This window comes from Dendrobates tinctorius, unplaced genomic scaffold, assembly GCF_039654945.1.
Source record: "Dendrobates tinctorius isolate UK_male_01 unplaced genomic scaffold, ASM3965494v1 ptg000049l, whole genome shotgun sequence".
Taxonomy (NCBI): Eukaryota; Metazoa; Chordata; class Amphibia; order Anura; family Dendrobatidae; genus Dendrobates; species Dendrobates tinctorius.
The window spans coordinates 22,580,870-22,601,560 of NW_027361717.1; the positions used below are offsets into that span (position 1 = coordinate 22,580,870).

A 20,691-nucleotide genomic window follows, 5' to 3' on the forward strand; every position below is an offset into this window, starting at 1 on the left:
GTGAGGAAACACTTAGCTAACCTAAATGCATTCAAGTCTCCAGGTCCAGATGAATTACACCCCAGAGTACTGAAGGAGATAGCAGAAGACATTTTTGAACCCCTCTCCATAATCTTTGAAATTTCTTGGAGAACAGGAGAAGTCCCAGAAGACTGGAGAAGAGCAAATGTTGTTCCTATCTTCAAAAAGGGGAAGAAGGTGGACCCAGGCAACTATAGGCCGGTGAGTCTGACTTCTATACCAGGAAAGATCTTTGAACAAATTATTAAACAACATGTATGTCAGTACCTGGATAAGAATGAAGTGATTAAACAGAGTCAGCATGGGTTTGTAACTAATAAGTCATGTCAGACTAACTTAATTTCCTTCTATGACAGAATCACTGATTGGGTGGATCAAGGAAATGCTGTAGATATAGTATATCTTGACTTCAGCAAAGCATTTGACAAAGTATCTCATACAATCCTTATTGAAAAAATGACTAAGTATGGAATGGACAAGGCATCTGTTAGGTGGATTCATAACTGGCTTAGTGATCGGACCCAAAGAGTGGTCGTAAATGGCTGCACATCCAGTTGGAAGAATGTCTCAAGTGGGGTACCACAGGGCTCTGTCCTGGGCCCTGTATTGTTCAACATCTTTATCAACGATTTAGATGATGGAATTGAGGGTAAACTGATTAAATTTGCTGATGACACAAAGCTAGGAGGGATAGCTAATAGTAGAGAAGAGAGAGAGAGGATTCAAAAAGATATAAATAAACTGGAGAAGTGGGCAGCAACTAACAGAATGGTTTTTAACAGGGAAAAATGCAAACTACTACATCTGGGCAATAAAAATGAAAAAAGCATATACAGAATGGGAGGAATAGGCCTAAGCGACAGCACATGTGAAAAAGACTTGGATATACTAATAGATCACAAACTGAATATGAGTCAACAGTGTGATGCAGCAGCAAAAAAAGCAAATGCAATTCTAGGATGTATTAACAGAAGCATACAGTCTAGATCATGTGAAGTCATTATTTCCCTCTACTCCTCTTTGGTCAGACCTCATCTGGAATATTGTGTCCAGTTTTGGGCACCACATTTTAAAAAAGACATCAACAAACTGGAGCAAGTTCAGAAAAGAGCAACCAGAATGGTGACCGGTCTGCAAACCCTGTCTTATGAGGAAAGGTTGCAGGATTTGGGATTGTTTAGTTTGCAAAAGAGAAGACTGAGAGGAGACTTAATAGCTGTCTACAAATATCTCAAGGGCTGTCACATTGTAGAAGGATCATCTTTATTCTCATTTGCACAAGGAAAGACTAGAAGCAATGGGATGAAACTGAATGGGAGGAGACACAGATTAGATATTAGAAAAAACTTTTTGACAGTTAGAGTGATCAATGAGTGGAACAAGCTGCCACGAGAAGTGGTGAGTTCTCCTTCAATGGATGTCTTCAAACAGAGGCTGGACAGACATCTGACTGGGATGATTTAGTGAATCCTGCTTTGAGCAGGGGGTTGGACCAGATGGCCCAGGAGGTCCCTTCCAACCCTACGATTCTATGATTCTATGATAACTCAATAGCGTCAAAGTCAATTGTAGGGTCAGTACTCTGTGAGAATGGTGGCATGTAGTTGTCAGCTGGAGCAGCGGTGAGGGAGTCAACCTTCTCCTGTCACTTTTCCGCCAAGTTCTCCCCGTTCTCTCGCTCAGTTCTCTTCCCCACGGCCCCTGCTGTCCAGCGTAAAGGTCCTTCCCTCCCAGAAGAACCCTCCCCCGGCAACGGTGGTGACAACCCCGATAGTTCCGGCCCTAAAGGGCACCGCAAACCGCTGCTTCTGCCTCGGCTCATCTTCTTACACCTGTACCCATCCTCCCACTCATCATACTATGTCTGCACCCATCCCCCATAGTGTCTCCAAAAACATGCCCCCATCTTCCTCCTTGCTCCTCATATTGTGTTGTAAAATTTCTCCTGCTCCTCATATTGTGTCTGCACCTGTCCCTTTCTTGCTACAAAAATCTTCCCCACCCCATTATACTAAATCTTCAGTGTCTTCAGTTCCACTGAAGCACTTACCACTATCGTGCCTCTGTAGTGCTGGCAAGTGACATGACTTGATCACACTACTGACGTCACCCTGAGAGGCGTATCTAGAGGGGGCAGCCGGGGCATGTGCCCAGGGCACAGCCGGCAGGGAGGCACAGTCGGGCCGCCTAATGCGGCAGTCCACAGTGTCTCCCCTGATGGCTGCATTCTGCTGCCCCCGGACTGGGAGTCGGCCGTGTTGGCTGTCAAGCTGACAGCCAGCGCAGAGAAGCTGCCTTGCGCCGGCTCCCAGGGATGAATTGTATTGGTGTCTGTAAAGACGCTAGTACAACTGAAGCTCTGACTTGCTGGGTCAGAGCGACGACAGCAGCGTCATCAGGTCATGTGATCGCGCTGCTGACATTACTCGCCGGCGCCCAGAAGGGCAAACATTTGTGGTAAGTCAGTGCTCCACTCTGGAGCTGCAGAAACCACCAAAGATTATGGAGGGGTACATAATATGTGGAGGGGATTTAGAGTGGAGATGGGGGTGGTTATTTAACCTCTTTCTGACATCTGACGTACTATCCCGTCCACGGGACCCGAGCCTGTATGACCGTGGACGGGATAGTATGTCATCGCGATCAGCTGTGCTCACGGGGGAGCGCAGCTGATCGCGGCCGGGTGTCAGCTGATTGTCACAGCTGACACCCGGAATATTAACCCCTGGCACACTGCGATCAAACATGATCACAGTGTACCAGGGGCATAGGGAAGAATCACGCAGGGAGGGAGCTCCCTGCGTGCTTCCCTGAGATCCTAGGAGCAACGCGATGTGCTCGCGTTGCTCCGAGGGCCTCCTTCCTGCAGGCCCCCGGATCCAATATGGCCACTGGGGCCTTCGGGGTCCTGCAGGGAGGTGGCTTTCTCAATGTCTGCTGAGAACAGGCACTGAGAAAGTCTCTGCAGTGGCTGTCAGATCGCTGATCTGACACAGTGCACTGCAAAGTGTCAGATCAGCGATCTAAACCTTTAATGTAATGTCCACACTGGGACAATATAATGAAGTAATAAAAAATTTTAAAGAAATTCCTAAATAAATTTTTAAAAAATTCCCTAATAAATTCTTTTTTTGTAAATAAAAAAAAAATATATAAAAGTACACATATTTAGTATCGCCGCATCCGTAACGACCCGCCCTATAAAACTATCCCACTAGTTAACCCCTTTAGTGAACCCTTTAAAAAACAAAACAAAAAACAATGCTTTATCATCATAACGCCGATCAAAAAGTGCAATAACACGCGATCAAAAAGACAAATATAAATAAACATGGTACTGCTGAAAACGTCATCTTGTCCCGCAAAAAATGAGCCACCATACAGAGTCATCAGTGAAAAAATTAAAAAGTTATAGCTCGCAGAATAAAGCGATGCAAAAATTATTTTTTATATAAAATTGTTTTTATTGTATGAAAGCGCCAAAACATAAAAAAAGATATAAATGATGTATAGCTGCAATCATACTGACCCGAAGAATAAAACCGCTTAATCAATTTTACCACATGCAGAACGGTGTAAACGCCCCCCCCAAAAGAAATTCATGATGTTTTTGATCATTCTGCGTCCCAAAAATCGGAATAAAAAGTGATCAAAAAAGTCACATGCCCAAAAATGGTAACAATAAAAACGTCAACTCGTCCCGCAAAAAATAAGACCTCACATGACTCTGAGGGGCAAAATATGGAAAAATTATAGCTCTCAAAATGTGATGATGCAAAAACTATGATGCAAAAACAATAAAAAGCATCTTCTAGTGTGACAGTTGCCAAACATAAAAACCCGCCATAAATAAACCTCCCATTTATCACCCCCTTAGTTAGGGAAAAATAATAGAATTAAAAAAAGTATTTATTTCCATTTTCCCATTAGGGCTAGGGCTAGGGTTAGGGCTAGGGTTAGGGTTGAGATTAGGGTTAGGGGTGTGTTGGGGTTAGGGTTGGAGTTAGAATTGGGGGTTTCCACTGTTTAAGCAGATCAGGGGTTCTCCAAATGCAACATGGCGTCTGATCTCAATTTCAGCCAATTCTGCGTTGAAAAAGTCAAACGGTGCTCCTTCCCTTCCAAGCTATGCCATGCGCCCAAACAATGGTTTACCCCCACATATGGGGTATCAGCCTACTCAGGATACATTGCAAAACAACTTTTGGGGTCCAATTTCTCCTGTTACCTTTGGGAAAATAAAAAATTAAGGACTAAAAGATCATGTTTGTGGAAAAAAATATGATTTTTTTATTTTTATGGCTCTACATTATAAACTTCTGTGAAGCACTTTGGGGTTCAAGGTGCTCACCACACATCTAGATAAGTTCCTTGGGGGGTCTATTTTCCAAAATGGTGTCATTTGTGGGGTTTTTCCACAGTTTAGGCACATCAGGGGCTCTCCAAATGCGACATGATACACGTAGACCATTCCATCAAAGTCTGCATTCCAAAACGTCACTACTTCCCTTCCAAGCCCCGACGAGTGCCCATACGGTAGTTTTCTCCCACATATGAGGTATCAGCAGTGTACTCAGGACAAATTGGACAACTTTAGGGGTCCAAATTCTCCTGTTACCCTTGGGAAAATAAAAAAATTGGGGACTGAAAGATCATGTTTGTGGAAAAAATATGATTTTTTTATTTTCGTGACTGGGTGCTATAAACTTCTGTGAAGCACTTGGGGGTTCAAACTGCTCACCACACATCTAGATAAGTTCCTTAGGGGGTCTAGTTTCCAAAATGGTGTCATTTGTGGGGTGTTTCCACTGTTGTGGCACATCAGGGGCTCTCCAAATGCGACATGGCGTCCGATCTCAATTCCAGCCAATTTTGCGTTGAAAAAGTCAAACGGCTCTCCTTCCCTTCTGAGCTCTGCCATGCGCCGAAACAGTGCCCCCCCCCACATATCAGGTATCAGCATACTCAGGACAAATTACACAATAACTTTTGCCGACCAATTTCTCCTGTTACCTTTGGTAAAATAAAAAAATTGGACCTGAACTAATTTTTTTTTGAAAAAAAGTTAAATGTTCATTTTTTTAATCATTCAAGAAATTCCTGTGAAGCACCTAAAGGGTTAATACACTTCTTGAATGTGGTTTTGAGCACCTTGAGGGGTGCAGTTTTTAGAATGGTGTCACTTTTGGGTATTTTCTATCATATAGACCCCTCAAAGTGACTTCAAATGTGATGTTTTCCGTAAAAATAAAATGGTGTTGCAAAAATGAGAAATCGCTGGTCAACTTTTAACCGTTATAACTTCCTAACAAAAAAAAATTTTGGTTCCAAAATTGTGCTGATGTAAAGTAAATATGTGGGAAATGTTACTTATTAAGGTTTTTTGTGCCATATCTCTGTGATTTAAGGGTATAAAAATTCAAAATTGGAAAATTGCAAAATTTTCAAAATTTTTGCTGAATTTCTGTTTTTTTCACAAATAAACGCAAGTTATATGAATGAAATTTTACCACTAACATGAAGTACAATATGTCACGAGAAAACAATGTCAGAATCACCGGGATCCATTGAAGCGTTCCAGAGTTATTACCTCATAAAGGGACAGTGGTCAGAATTGTAAAAATTGGCCCGGTCATTAATGTGCAAACCACCTTTGAGGGTAAAGGGGTTAATGTGTGGATTTTGAGTAGTGATGAGGGATACTTTATGTGTGGGGTAGATTTAGAGTGGGGATGGAGGGTTCTTTATGTTTGGGGGGAATTTGGAGTAGGGATGGGGGGTACTTTATGTATGTGGGGGATTTAGAATGGGGGTGGGGTTTATTTAATGTGTGGGAAGTTTTGGAGTGGGGATTGGGTTGGTTATTTAATATGTGGGTGGATTTGGAGTAGGGATGAGGGGTACTTTATGTGTGGGGGATTTGGAATAGTGATGGGGTACTTTATGTGTATGTGGGATTTGTAGTGGGGATGGGGGAGTACTTTATGTGGGTGGGAGTTTTGGAGTGGGGATGGGGGGTACTTTATGTGTGGGGGCATTGGAGTGGGGGATGGGCAGTTATTTAATGTGTGATGGATTTGGAGTGGGGATGGGGGTTATTTAATGTGTGGGAGGATTTGGCATGGAGATGGGGGGATTTAATGTGTGTGGGGGATTTGGAGTGGGGGGATTTAATGTGTGTGGGGGATTTGGAGTGGGGGGATTTAATGTGTGTGTGGGGATTTGGAGTGGGGATGGGGGGATTTAATGTGTGTGGGGAGATTTGAGGACACAAAATGAAGAGTATGTATGAATGAGGGCATGACAGATCAGGAGAAACAAGGAGTACCTGGTGATAAAAGGCATATAAATTTTATTGAATAACAATCAGTAGTAAAAAGCACAAGATACAAATAGGTAACACATGCTTCCAGAGACGTCCAGATAAGACAGAAGTACCCCCTCAAAAAGGTGCAAGGAAATGTTCATGTGTATAGATCCATACTCTTCAAAGGAGCACCCAAGGATAGCCAATCCTAAAAGTAACGGGAGTGAGGGTGATGGGATGTGTGCAGACCAGTATGGGGAGTGGAGTATGTGTGAGCAGATAGTATAGAGAGTGAGAGGGTAAATATATGAGGAGACAGTATGGTGAACAGGTGGGTTGTTAGAGGAGACAGTATGGGGAGGGAGGGGAATAGTGTGAGGCGACAGTATATTGCAGATATTTTTATTTAGGAGCATTAGGGTATGTGCACACATTCAATGTGACTGCAGACTTCTGAATTCTCACAGTGCTCATTGAACGCTGTTTAGATTCTCTCGTGCAGGTAATTTACATACATGCAGTCACATGCTAACTAGACATGTGTGGCCTCACTCAATGAAAATGATCAGAGCGAGGCCGAGCACATCTAGTCGGAATGTGGCCAGAAGTATATAAATCACATGCCTGTGCTGACATGACCGTGTACTCTTGCCACCGGTACGGTAGAATCCTAAAAGTGTGCAGTGCATTAGTTGTGAGAATTCAGAAGCTGCAATGTCAGGATTCAGCTCTGCAGGTTCCAGTAGTCATCACATGGACACTTCACTCATATGCGATTTTCATACTTATGGTCCTGTGACAACGAGCTTCTCTTCCTGCTTCTCTCAGCTTTTCACTGAACAATGAGAGCATTAGGAAGAGCAGCTCATCGGTACAAGTTTAAGTGTGCCAATCGCAAGTGTGCTTTGGAGGGGGGGGCGCCGAACCAAATTTTTGCCCCAGGTGCCAGAAAGCCTAGATACACCTCTGCAAATACCTGTTAGCCGTTATCCCCATTATAGTGGATCATCAACTGTAAAATACAGGTGGCTCCTGCACATCTACTGTGTCCACATCATAACTGTCATGTACGATTATGGTAGTTTACATTAAAGAGTTCTTTGATGAAAAATTATCAACAATCCACAGGATAGGTAATAACGTATTGATCAGTGGGGTCCAACCATTGGAAACTTCACTAATTGGAAGAATGGGGAACTTATATTCTTGACAGGGCACTTTTGTTCCCATTTTAAAATGGATCAGGAGGTTGGATGTCGCACCCATGATCCATTTATCCTCTTTGGTGTTGCCAGAAAAAGTCGAGCACAGTGCGTGCAGCTACTAAAGGAATGAATGGATCAGTGGTCGAGCCGTACATGTTGCTCCATTCTATTGGGGATAAAAGTTTCACATTTTGCAGATCAGTGCAGGTCCCAGCACTCAGACCTCAACAATCAATAAGTTGTCACTTATGCTGCAGACAGGTGATTATGTTTTTTCTCCGGAGAACCCCTATACAGTGGCATGTAAAAGTTTGGGCACCCCTGGTCAAAATTACTGTTATTGTGAACAGTTAAGCAGGTTGAAGATAAAATGATGTCTAAAAGTCCTAAAGTTAAAGATGACACAATTCCTTTGTATTTTAGGCAGAAAATAAATATGTATTGTCATTTTCTACATTTTAAAAACTACAAAAAGGAAAATTGGCCAATGCAAATGTTTGGGCACCCTTAGAGATTTGTGTGCTCAGATAACTTTGACCAAGATTTCAGACCTTAATTAGCCTTTTAAGGGGTACTTCACATATAACGAGATCGTTAGCGACATCGCTGAAACGTCACAGGTTTTGTGACGCAACAGCGACCTTGCCAGCGATCTCGCTATGTGTGACATGCAGCGGTGACCGGGCCCCCGTTGCGATCTCGTTGATCGTGCTCGAACGTCCTGGGCCATTTTTTGATAGTTGGTGTCCTGCTGGCCAGCATGCATCGCTGTGTTTCACGCAGTAACAACGATGAGCGACCTCGTTGAAGCACGTGTATCGAGGTCTGTGTCGTCAGAATAGTTGCTGTGTGACAAGGTCCCAACGACCGCCGAGGATCACCGTATAGTTGCTGCATCATAGAGTAGATCTGCCTGTTTGACAGCTTACTAGCGACCATGTAGCGACACTCCAGTGATCCTTACCAGGTCGTATCGTTGTCGGGAATCGCTGGAGCATCGCTATGTGTAACGGGACCCTAAGGTTATGGCTTGTTCACTATCATTGTTAGAAAAGGTCAGGTGATGGAAATTTCCCAGCTTTGTAAAAACCCAGCCTCATCTAACCTTGTGCCAAAAAAAGTAGCTAAGGGTTCTTCTAAGCAACTGGCTAGCACTCTGTAAGTGAAAGTGGTGGAGGCCCACAAAGCCAGTAAAAGCTATAACAAGATAGCAAAGCATTTTCAAGTTGCCCTTTTCTCAGTTTGAAATGTAATTAAGAAATGGCAGTTAACAGGAACAGAGAAAGTCAATATAAGGTATGGAAGACCAAGCAAAATTTCATTGAGAGCTGCTCGCAGGAATGCTAGAGAGGCAAATCAAAACCCACTCTTGACTACAAAAGACAGTCTGAAAAATTTAGCAGACTCTGGAATTGAAGTACATTATTCTACTGTTCAGAGACGCTTGCACAAATATGGCCTTTGTGTAAGAGTCATCAGAAGAAAACCTCTCCTGCGTCCTCACCTTAAAATTCAGCATTAGAAAGATGCATAAGAACATTTAAACAAACCTGATGCATTTTGAAAACAAGACCTGTGGACTGATAAAGTTTTTTGCCACAAAGATCAAAAGTATGTGCAGAGAAAAAAGGGTACAGAATTTCAGGAAAAGAACATCTCGCCAACCATTAAGCATGGAGGTGGATCAATCATGCTTTGGAGTTCTGTTGCAGCCAATGGCTCAGGAAACATTTCACAGGTAGAGGGAAGAATGTATTCAATGAAATTTCAAAAGATTATGCAAACATAACACTATGGGTAAAAAAGCTGAAGTTGGAAAGAGGATGGCTTCTATAATTGGATAATGATCTTAAACACACATCAAAATCCACAATAGACTACCTCAAAGGTGCAAGCTGAAGGTTTTACAATGGCCGTCACAGTCCTCTGATCTGAACATCATTGAAAATCTGTGGCTAGACCTCAAAATAGCAGTGCATGCAAGATGACTCAGGAATCTCACAGAACTGGAGGAATATTACAAGGAAAAATTGATGAAAATCCCTCCTGTCAGGTTACAAAAAGCATTTACAAGCTGTGAAGCTTTCAGAGTGGGGTGCTGGGAATTGTTGGTCCACTGACAGACATTCAGTTGAAATCAGCACTGTTCTCTGGTTTCTGTTCGGTGGCTCAGTCCGACCCTAAGTAACTTATAATAATAATTTTTATTTCTGTAATGCCAACATATTCTGCAGCACTTTACATTTCAGAGGGGACTTGTAGAAACAAGATAATACAGTACAGAGTATCACATAGTTCAACCAATTTCAAGATGAGTGAGGACCCTGTTCCCAAGCTTGCAATCTGTGAGGAAATAGGGGGAACACAAAAGGTGAAAATAAAGAGCTTGTTGTGTAAGGTCGTAGGGCATATCAGCACGGGTTTTCTCAAGCATGCTCGGGTGATCTCCGAGTATTTTGACGTGCTCGGAGATTTAGTTTTTGTCATCTCAGCTGCATGATTTGCGACTTGATGATCAAAAGACAATATTCTCATAAGAAATACAATTTATCTACTGAGGACGATGGAATAGTGCATGACATTCGTCACTCATAATTCACATAAAACGCTCAGGATCCAACAGGAGCAGCCACATATAGAATATAACCACAATTATGTAGTATGCTCCCATACATTGTCCATAATAATATTAATGCATAACCTTTAATCAATAATCACCTTAACGTGCCTTTTAATAAATAGTAGCCACTAAACAATGCTGAAAAAATTATTATTATTGTCAGTGGTAGTATATTATTACACAACTAATCCTTAAATATAGCACAAGGGTTAATAGGACAAAATAAAGATCACCCATTGCCCACCCCTGTAGTAAACCACCAAAATATCCTAGTGGGAAATCATAGAATCATAGAATCGTAGAGTTGGAAGGGACCTCCTGGGCCATCTGGTCCAACCCCCTGCTCAAAGCAGGATTCGCTAAATCATCCCAGTCAGATGTCTGTCCAGCCTCTGTTAACACATCTCAGGCGGCTATGGGCACAATGGCCATCACTCACTAACTGTTAATAGCAGACTGCTACAAGTGCGGTATAACACTGCTAGTCCACCATTCGGCATAATCCTCATAATACACTGCATATCAGTACAATTACCTCTTAGGTGGTGGGGATACCGAGTGTTGTCACCTCCTGGATCCGCGCGTCCGCCCCGACGCGCATTTCGGACACCTTTCTCAAGGGGCCTTTTGATCATCATTTCTTGTTTGTTGGTGTATGGTAATTGATGATAGACTGCAGTAATCCAGCCACATACATGGTTAATTAACCATGTGTGGTTGTCAGATCTTTTTGTGTATGATTTGCGACTTGTAGACAGGCTGAATAAATGTGGCGATTACCTAACAAACAGGCATTCCACACATGTACTCAAGCTGTCTAGCAGCTGAGTTGAGGAAAACTAAATCTCTGAACACACCAAAATACTCAGAGACCACTTGAGCATGCTCGGGAAAACCCGAGCAACGAGTATACTCACTCATCACTATCCAGAACACAACATTGGGGTTTGGATAGCAGCACAAGTAATGATATTTTGTAAGAGTGTGGCAGACTCTGTTGTAACGCTCTTTTACAAGTCTGCACGGGGGGACAAGGGGACAATGTAGCATTCTACATTGTGAACACTACAAAACTTCGATAATATGACAACTTCTAATGCATCCACTAGAGGGCAGCAGTGAACAAGCCTGTAGGAAAGATTCGTTATACAACTACATAGAAAGAAAATAACAGAAGCAAAAAATAAGTGATCAAATTGTGCAAATATTGCAGATCAGGGCGGACAATCCGGACATATCATTGGTGCAATGTACGGAGCCTCACAGGGGCCCAGGGAGCAAGGGGGCCACTTCCACCTCCAAAGCAGCCAGGAGCTTCTGTCTCAGACACATAACAAGGTTGATTATGTGGAGCTATTGGACTGTAAAGAGCCAATATACTATTATTGCACAGTGGTCTCTTCTGTCTGTGTTCGCCCCTGTTGCAGATGTATTGTCTGTTTTTTTTACTATAACTGAAATTGCATTCTTTAGGATTCACTATAACTGTTTAATATATAAAACCTGCAAAAGACAAAATGAGCAAATACTCTGCTGTAACTAAATAAGTAAAAGCAGTGTGTTATAGCTGTTTAACCCCTTCACTCCCAAGGGTGGTTTGCACATTCATGACCGGGCCAATTTTTACAATTATGACCACTGTACCTTTATGAGGTCATAACTCTGGAACGCTTCCATGGATCCCGATGATTCTGACATTGTTTTCTCGTGACATATTGTACTTCATGTTAGTGGTAAAATTTCATTCAAATAACTTGCGTTTAATTGTGAGAAAAACGGAAATTTGGCGAAAATGTTAAAAATTTTGCAATTTTCCAACTTTGAATTTTTATGCCCTTAAATCACAGAGATACGGCACACAAAAAACTTGATAACTAACATTTCCCACATGTTTACTTTACATCAGCACAATTTTGGAACCAAAATTTTTTTTTCGTTAGGAAGTTATAAGGGTTAAAAGTTGACCAGCGATTTCTCATTTTTACAACACCATTTTATTTTTAGGACCACATCACATTTGAAGCCACTTTGAGGGGTCTATATGATAGAAAATACCCAAAAGTGACACCATTCTAAAAACTGAACCCCTTAAGGTGCTCAAAACCACATTCAAGAAGTTTATTAACCCTTTAGGTGCGTCACCGGAATTTTTTGGAATATTTAAAAAAAATGAACATCTAACTTTTTTTCACAAAAAAAAATATTTCAGGTTCAATTTTTTTTATTTTACCAAGGGTAACAGGAGAAATTGGACTGTAAAAGTTATTGTGCAATTTGTCCTGACTACGCTGATACTTGATATGTGGGGGGGAACGACTGTTTCCGCGCATGGCAGAGCTCAGAATGGAAGGAGCGCCGTTTGACTTTTTCAATGCAAAATTGGCTGGAATTCAGATCGGACGCCATGTCACGTTTGGAGCGTCCCTGATGTACCTAAACAGTGGAAACCCCCTACAAGTGACCCCATTTTGGAAACTAGACCCCCCAAGGAACTTATCTAGATATGTGGTGAGAACTTTGAACCCACAAGGGCTTTACATAAGTTTATAACGTACAGCAGTACAATTAAAAAATCATATTTTTTCCACAAAAATGATCTTTTCACCCCAATTTTTATTTTCCCAAGGGTAACTGGACCCTAAAAGTTATTGTGCAATTTGTCCTGAGTACGCTGATACTCCACATGTGGGGGTAAACCACTATTTGGGCGCATGGCAGAGCTCGGAAGGGAAGCAGCGCCATTTGACGTTTTTGGCTGGAATTGAGATCGGACACCATGTCGCGATTGGAAAACCCCTGATGTACCTAAACAGTGGAAACCCCCCACAAATGACATCATTTTGTAAACTAGACCCCCCAAGGAACTTATCTAGATGTGTGGTGAGCACTTTGAACCCCCAGTGCTTCACAGAAGTTTATAACGCCCAGGCGTGAAAATAAAAACTTCGTATTTTTTCCACAAACATGATCTTTTAGTCACCATTTTTTTATTTTCCCAAGGGTACCAGGAGAAATTGGACCCCGAAAGTTGTTGTCCAATTTGTCCTGAGTATGCTGATACCCCATATGTGGGAGAAAACTACTGTGTGGGCACACTTCGGTGCTCGGAAGGGAAGTAGTGACGTTATGGAATGCAGACTTTGATGGAATGGTCTGCGGGTGTCATGTTGCCTTTGGAGAGCCACTAATGTACCTAAACAGTGGAAACCCCCCACAAATGACCCCATTTTGGAAACGAGACCCCCTAAGGAACTTATCTAGATGTGTGGTGAGCACTTTGAACCCCCAAGAGCTTCACAGAAGTTTATAATGCCCGGGCATGAAAATTAAAAAATCGTATTTTTTCCACAAACATGATCAATTAGTCCCCAATTTTTTCATTTTCCCAAGGGTAACAGGAGAAATTGGACCCCAAAAGTTGTTGTCCAATTTGTCATGAGTACGCTGACACCCCATATGTGGGAGAAAACTACTGTATGGACACACGTCGGGGCTCGGAAGGGAAGCAGTGACGTTTTGGAATGCAGACTTTGATGGAATGGTCTGCGGGTGTCTTGTGCGTTTGGAGAGCCCCTGATGTACCTAAACTATTGAAACTCCCCACAAGTGACCCCATTTTGGACACTAGACCCCCCACGGAACTTATCTAGATGTGTGGTGAGCACTTTGAACCCCCAAGTGCTTCACAGAAGTTTATAACGCTCGGACGTGAAAATAAAAAAATCATTTTTTTCCACAAAAATGATATTTTTGCCCCCAATTTTTTATTTTCCTAAGGGTAACAGGAGAAATTGGACCCCAAAAATTGTTTTGCAATTTGTCCTGAGTAGGCTGATACCCTACATGTGGGGGTAAAACACTGTTTGGGCGCATGGCAGAGCTTGGAAGGGAAGGAGCACCATTTGACTTTTTCAACTCAGAATTGGCTGGAATTGAGATCAGACGCCATGTTGCATTTGGAGAGCCCCTGATGTGCCCAAACAGTGGAAACCCCCAATTCTAACTCCAACCCGAACCCCAACACACCCCTAACCCTAATCTCAGCCCTAACCCTAACCCTAGCCCTAACCCTAGCCCTAACCCTAACTCTAGCCCTAGCCCTAACCCTAACCCTAGCCCTAACCCTACCCTAACCCTAACCCTAGCCCTAACCCTAATCCTAGCCCTAACCCTAATGGAAAAATGGAAATAAATACATTTTTTTATTTTATTATTTTTCCCTAACTAAGGGGGTGATAACGGGGGGTTTGATTTACTATTTATGGCGGTTTTTATATTTGGCAGCTGTCGCACGCTAAAAGACGCTTTTTATTGTAAAAATAGTTTTTGCATCACCACATATTGAGAGCTATAATTTTTCCGTATTTTGACCCACCGAGTCATGTGAGGTCTTATTTTTTGCGGGACGAGTTGACGTTTTTATTGGTACCATTTTCGGGCACGTGACATTTTTTGATCGCTTATTATTCCGATTTTTCGGACGCAGAATGAACAAAAACCAGCGTTTCATGAATTTCTTTTGGGGGGGTGCGTTTACACCGTTCCGCGTGCGGTAAAATTGATAAAGCGGCTTTATTCTTCGGGTCGGTACGGTTACAGCGATACCTCATTTAGGTCTTTTTTTATGTTTTTTCGGTTTTATGCAATGAAAACTATTTTATATAAAAAATAATTATTTTTGCATCGCTTTATTCTGCGAGCTATAACTTTTTTATTTTTTCGCTGATGATGCTGTGTGGTGGCTCGTTCTTTGCGGGACAAGATGACGTTTTCAGCAGTACCATGGATATTTATATGCGTCTTTTTGATCGCGCGTTATTACACTTTTTGTTTGGCGGTATGATAATAAATAATTATTTTTTGCTTCGTTTTTTTTATTTTTTAAGGGGTTCGCTTAAGGGGTTAACTATTAGGACAGTTTTATAGGGTGGGTCGTTATGGACGCGGCGATACCTAATATGTGTACTTTTATTGTTTTTTTTTTTATTTCCAAAAAATGGATTTATTTGGGGGAATATTTTTTTTTTTTTCTAATTTATTTGGCGATTTTTTTTAAATTATTTTAACACTTTTTTTTATTTTTTTTTAACTTTATTAAATAGTCCCAGGTGGGACATCACTGTCCTGTGACAGATCGCTGATCTGTCACATCACAGATCACTGTGACAGATCAGCGATCTGTCACAGGCAGTGCAGAAGGCTTCCTCATGCCTGGCACAGCATTGCACTGCCGTGGGGAGCTCAGGGAAGCACGGAGGGAGCCCCCTCCCTGCCGATGCTTCCCTTTAACCCCCGGTACACCGCGATCATGTTTGATCGTGGTGTACAAGGGGTTAACGTGTCGGGGGCGGTCCGTGACCGCCCCTGACACATTGTGCCGGGTGTCAGCTGTGATAATCAGCTGACACCCGGCCGCGATCAGCGGCGCTCACCACGTGGGCGCCGCTGATCGCGGTAGACGTACTATCCCGTCCATGGGCATAGGGGCCCGGGTCCCATGGACGGGATAGTACGTCGGATGTCAGGAAGGGGTTAATGAAATATTGGCACACAAATAGTGAAGACAAATATATAACATAAACAGGGTTTTTGCCTATAGAGGAAGAACAAACAGGGAAGGCCTCATCAATTATGCTTATAATAAAAGTAACAATAACCAAATTTAACAGTTACATTCCCCTTTGTCTAACCATAGCCGATGTTACCTGCAGTTCCACGTAGCATCAAGGATAACAACCCAGTGATAGTGTAAGGGGGTGAAGAGAAAGAAGAGTCAGAAGGGGGTTACCTCTCCTGCTCTGTGTCCGGAATCACATAGCCGGGCAGCAGGCTTGCCAGGGGGAAGACTTGTTGACTTGGACAGACTGCACCATGTGACTGTCTGGGGCAGTGGGGGAAGAGAAGGGGAGGTGGAACGGAAACTGTGCAGGCTGAGGGCACGAAATGCAGAGTGCGCCAGAGGCAGAGCAGCGCGCGTCACGGAGTAAGAAGGCTGCAGCACCGCGCTCCAGGAGAGAGTGACTCCCTGTCAGAGGACTGAGGCAGAAGAACGGGATATAGAGAGCACTGTCTGTGAGTATGTGGACTCGAAAGCCCCTGTAACCAGAGGAGGCTCTTCCCCTGACAGTACAGAGACAGTGACCCATGCGCGCAGCCCCAGTGCTCGCGGTGACAGGCCAGAGCCCATGAGTGTGGCAGAGACTTTTCAGTGTGCGCAGCATCGTTCCTGCAGAGAGACTGTTAGTTTGACACACAGAGACTTAGAGCAGGGGAGACTCAGTTTCTCAGCGTCCCCCTGCCTTCTGCTTTAACTCCAGAGATCCTGGTTGCCAAGAGGAGAGAGACTATAGAGACTTCAAGTGCCGCTGTTGACGGTGCCAACGTTGGAAAAGACGACCCTTCAATCAAGATTTCACCGGTCTGATAAGTTGCAAGAATACCCGTTTAACCATTTATACGCTATACTTAACTGCTTTACAGCTTTGCCTAGCTTATTGTGTACCGTTAAATCGTTTTACCTTATCAGTTTTAACCCCCATTGCTTCTCCCTGCGTAGAGACTTTATCCCCTGTAAATAAACCCTTTAACTCTTGGTCTGTCTCTGATCCATGGTGACATCATCAGCACCTGCACTTTATTACACTAGCGTACATTTATGTAGCGCCCCCCTAGGGCCGGGGTACTCGGTACTGGGCCAGTCAGTTCTTAAAGGGGATGTCGCAGCAGCAGTGACCTGGTCAGTAGCCCTGGGCGTGCAATGAAAAAGATGAAAGGGGATGATTAAGTTTATGAAAGATAGTTCGTGACGCCACCTGTGGTACTCGGCAAGTAAAGGTGTTAGCTGACGCTGTAGGTTCAGTCAGCTGGAGTATATGTTAATGCAGCAGAGTTGATTCAGCTCTCCACAGGCAGAGCTATTCCCCAGGGCAGATGATGGTGTTTAGGATGGTGATGATGGTGGTTGTAGTGCAGGGCAAGTGACGCAGCAATAAATTGGAGGACACAGCAAAGTGCAGTCTTCACAAGTTTTACTCACTGTTCAGATGGTACAAACCCCAGCCAGGGGTGCTGTGTCTTCAGGGATAGTGGTCCAGACAGCTCTCAGGTAGCTTGAGGTGTATGTTGCCAGGTCCCCCTTAGATGTTCCTTTCCTGGCCATCTCACTAAGCTGGCTACCGCCTCTCCTGCTCTGCATCTTCATACACAGTGTCCCGTGCCAGCAGACTCGGATCTTGCCAGGCGACGTTGGTCAGACCCCTGGATGACAATACCCGCAATCACCAGCTGTTCAGGACCTTCTACCAGGGTTTGGGTAACCTGATGGCACACTCCAGGTTTGGCAAAGGTGATTGTTTGGGTTGCCTGATGCCGTACTTCAGGTCTGATAGATGAAACTGGTGCTGCTTCTGGTACTGGAGATCTGGTAACACTAATTGTTGCAGCCTTTTGTTTTATGGATTCTGGTTATGGTTTCTTAGTGCAGACCGATGCAGCTTTTACTACAGTGGGCACTGATGGACTTGTTGTTACAACTGCAGGTGCTGAGGGGGTTGGTGGACAGACTGTTGGTGTTGTAAATGGGCCCACTAAAAGCTCCCCGTCTACCGGGGCAGAGTCGGCGACAGTACCTGTTTGTGGTGTTTTTCCAGTACCAGTCGTCTCCTCCGCTGAGATCAGTGGCTACCGGATGGGACTCGTCTCCTCCATCTTCACCCTTTTCAGCAAGGACGCCTTCCATTTCCCCACTGCAGTCAGCTGAGTGCCCAGGAGCTGATGACTCAGCTCCTCCACTTGAGCCTCGAGGAGCTCCAGATGTCTAGCAGTCTGCTGCTCCATATTCGGACTTCGGATGCTGGTTGAGTTGCCCACCGCCACCCCACACTTCAGGTCACCACCGCTCGCCATCTTGTTGTTCAGATCCTTTGCAGCTCCAGCTGCTTGTTCCCGCTCTCTCCGACATGGGCGGTCTCTTTTCTTCCTTCCCCCGCCACTGCACAGGAGGAGACGGATTTCTCTGGTTGATGGACATATCCTTCTGACATAGAAGTACTAGTGAGGGGCGGCCATGGCTTTTGTGCTGTTTCTCCAGGCTCCGCCCATGAAGGCCGACCCCCCTCCTCCTGCCCGCCACATGGTGCTGCAAAGGCGGCAATTTTACAGTTCAACAAGTTCACAATTCTGCACTGTCTTTCAGGCGCACGGGACCCCGTTTTAAGGGTCGGTTCATCCTGCTTGTGACTCTAAGTTTGCAGTGCCCCCCTAGGGCCAGGGTACTCGGTACTGGGCCAGTCAGTTCTTAAAGGGGATGTCACAGCAGCAGTGACCTGGTCAGAAGCCCTGGGCATGCAATGAAAAAGATGAAAGAGGATGATTACGTTTATGAAAGATAGTTCGTGACGCCACCTGTGGTACTTGGCAAGTAAAGGTGTTAGCCGACGATGTAGGTTCAGTCTGCTGGGGTATATGTTAATGCAGCAGAGTTGGTTCAGCTCTCCACAGGCAGAGCTATTCCCCAGGGCAGATTATGGTGTTTAGGATGGTGATGATGGTGGTTGTAGTGCAGGGAAAGTGACGCAGCAATAAATTAGAGGACACAGCAAAGTGCAGTCATCACAAGTTTTACTCACAGTTAAGATGGTACAAACCCCAGCCAGGGGTGCTGAGTCCTCAGGGATAGTGGTCCAGACAGCTCTCAGGTAGCTTGAGGTGCACGTTGCCAGGGCTCCCTTAGATGTTCCTTTCCTGGCCGTCTCACTATGCTGGCTACCGCCTCTCCTGCCCTGCGTCTTCATACACAGTGTCCCGAGCCAGCAGACTCTGATCTTGCTGGGCGACGATGGTCTTACCCCTGGATCCTATATGTCTGCCTTTTCAGCAAATATGTATGGATGTGGCTGCAGCACCTGCAAATACTGCAGCCTCCAGTTTCCTAGCTAAGTCCTTAGTTTCTCCACTAGTTTTGGGGCCGGTCCCTCCACCTGGTAGGGACAGGTGGATACTCTCCACTACTGTAACCTTTCCTTCCCTCTTGCTTCTCTTCCTGTAGTCTGGGAACAAGCTGCACTCAGCTTCAGCGCCCTTTCTAGACTGTTCCTCTAGTCAAATAACTCTCTGCTTACTACACTCTCACTCCTCCCCCTCTAACCTCTTCCACCCACACCCTCTAGTTAACTCCCCCTGGCCAGATGAGGACTAGTGTTGGATGCTGGGTGTGTGAGTTCTGGCAGTGCCCCCTCCTTACCTGAGAGCAGAGTACCACACCTCTGAATGAAGTGCAGTACCCTGTGGCGACTGAGACCACAGGCGCGCCATACATATGGTAAATGTTCCCTGCAGTCCTATGTAACATAACACACAGTTATGAGTACAAATATTGCAGTAGATGTTACCTGCAGTCTGATGTAACACCACTGATAACACAGTGATAATAACTATCTCTGTACAGACAGTGTAGTAGCTGTCACTTGCGATCCTGTATAACATCACATATAACACAATCACAACTCTGAGAACAAATAATGTGATATGATCTACAGTCTGTAACATCTGTGCCGGTTTCTGCTTCAGTCACTAGGCGGCTCTCTGTCTTTGTTGCGAATGAAGCTTGTTTGGGTTTCTATCTGCTGTCAGCACTGTGTGAGGCTGTTACTATATAAACCTCATAGAGGAAGTTTACACTGCCTGTCAACATTTGGGCTACCTGGTTTTACTTGTGTGCTGTGCTGCTGGTGTTTCTTCCTCATTTATCCTGTTCCTTACCTCGGCCAGTTTATTGACGTTTCTCATGCCTGATGATTTTGTGCCTTCCGTACCTCCTGGATCTGACCCAACTGCCTGACTACCCTTCTGCCAGCTTGCACCACCGAACAGCAGCTGACTTTGTAGCCCAGCCCAGTGACCCCTGTGTACATCCAGATCCCTGTACAAGGGTTAAAGGGTGACGGCCAGGGCAACCCCTGGAGTCTGGAAAAAGGAGTAGCTTGCGCCAAAGCCATTTGGGAGTTGCCATGTGACTCAGTGAACAGTGCTTGCATGACACAGTCCTATGTAGCATGTCACAAAGTCACTTGTTAGGTGCTGCGAGGGGTTAACAACCAATTAGTTTAAAGGGCTGGGATTTTAGAGAGAGGGTCCAGTTTATTTCCACCCTAGGGAGTGGTCTGGGGCTTAAATAGCTGGCCTCCAGAGGCATTCTTTATTTGGTAGGGAGAGAGGATCTCCAGTGTTTTGTGTCCTGAGAAGGAAAAACTGAACTCTGGTATGGTTGTTATCTGGAGCGGTTGGATCCCCGTAGATACAGAGACTATACCCCAATTTGCCTTGGTCAATTGTTTTGCTCGAAGGGCTGTGTTTATTTTCTCTTTATGTTGGTTTTCGCCACTTGTAGAATAAACCAACAGAAGATTTAAGGAGACAGTGTGTCTGTTTCTACCTTTGTGTGCAGCCGAGTGAGCTGATCTACCACAGTCAATATTGTCAATATTTGTGGTTTGTCCTGATGAAGGGGTCACCTGAACCTTGAAACGCGTGGAATAATC

The 20,691-nt window shown here is 44.3% G+C and overlaps 1 long non-coding RNA gene across 2 annotated transcripts in view; it reads right to left on the reverse strand.

Annotated features, from left to right (window-relative positions):
* LOC141091137 (uncharacterized) overlaps window positions 1–19,266 on the reverse strand; it is a 69,146-nt gene extending 49,880 nt beyond the window's left edge. Inside the window, exon 1 of one of the 2 annotated variants that reach the window (XR_012232426.1) lies at window positions 18,781–19,266. This is a non-coding gene — a long non-coding RNA (uncharacterized lncRNA). Of the gene's footprint in view, window positions 1–15,858; window positions 15,930–18,780 lie in introns of those variants that run through there. The other variant, XR_012232427.1, reaches the window with a different exon arrangement.
* Between the last annotated feature and the right edge of the window lie 1,425 nt (window positions 19,267–20,691).